A 674-nucleotide genomic window follows, 5' to 3' on the forward strand; every position below is an offset into this window, starting at 1 on the left:
GATGCTTGGTGACTTTACTGCACCTAATTCCAATTTACATGGAAGAAGCATCTCCATTCCTGCCATTGGAGCAAACAATTTTGAGCTGAAACCTCAATTAGTTTCTCTGATGCAGCAGAACTGCAAGTTTCATGGACTTCCATCTGAAGATCCTTTTCAGTTCTTAACTGAATTCTTGCAGATATGTGATACTGTTAAGACTAATGGAGTAGATCCTGAAGTCTACAGGCTCATGCCTTTCCCTTTTTCTGTGAGAGACAGAGCTAGAATATGGTTGGACTCTCAACCTAAGGATAGCCTGAACTCTTGGGATAAGCTGGTTAAGGCTTTCTTAGACAAGTTCTTTCATCCTCAAAAGCTGAGTAAGCTTAGAGTGGATGTTCAAACCTTCAAACAGAAAGAAGGTGAATCCCTCTATGAAGCTTGGGAGAGATACAAAGAACTGACCAAAAAGTGTCATTCTGACATGCTTTCAGAATGGACCATCCTGGATATATTCTATAATGGTCTGTCTGAATTAGCTAAAATGTCATTGGATACCTCTACAGGTGGATCCATTCACTTAAAGAAAACGCCTGCAGAAGCTCAAGAACTCATTGACATGGTTGCTAATAACCAGTTCATGTACACTTCTGAGAGGAATCCTGTGAGTAATGGGACACCTCAGAAGAAGG

The 674-nt window shown here is 40.8% G+C and overlaps 1 non-coding gene across 1 annotated transcript; it reads right to left on the reverse strand.

The window, feature by feature from the left end:
• Positions 1–364: 364 nt before the first annotated feature.
• Positions 365–468, reverse strand: LOC112726119 (small nucleolar RNA R71). The gene has a single exon (XR_003165185.1). It is a non-coding gene; the product is annotated as a small nucleolar RNA R71 (small nucleolar RNA).
• Positions 469–674: the final 206 nt, after the last annotated feature.

The sequence above is a fragment of the Arachis hypogaea genome, chromosome 11 (genome assembly GCF_003086295.3).
Source record: "Arachis hypogaea cultivar Tifrunner chromosome 11, arahy.Tifrunner.gnm2.J5K5, whole genome shotgun sequence".
Classification (NCBI taxonomy): domain Eukaryota; kingdom Viridiplantae; phylum Streptophyta; class Magnoliopsida; order Fabales; family Fabaceae; genus Arachis; species Arachis hypogaea.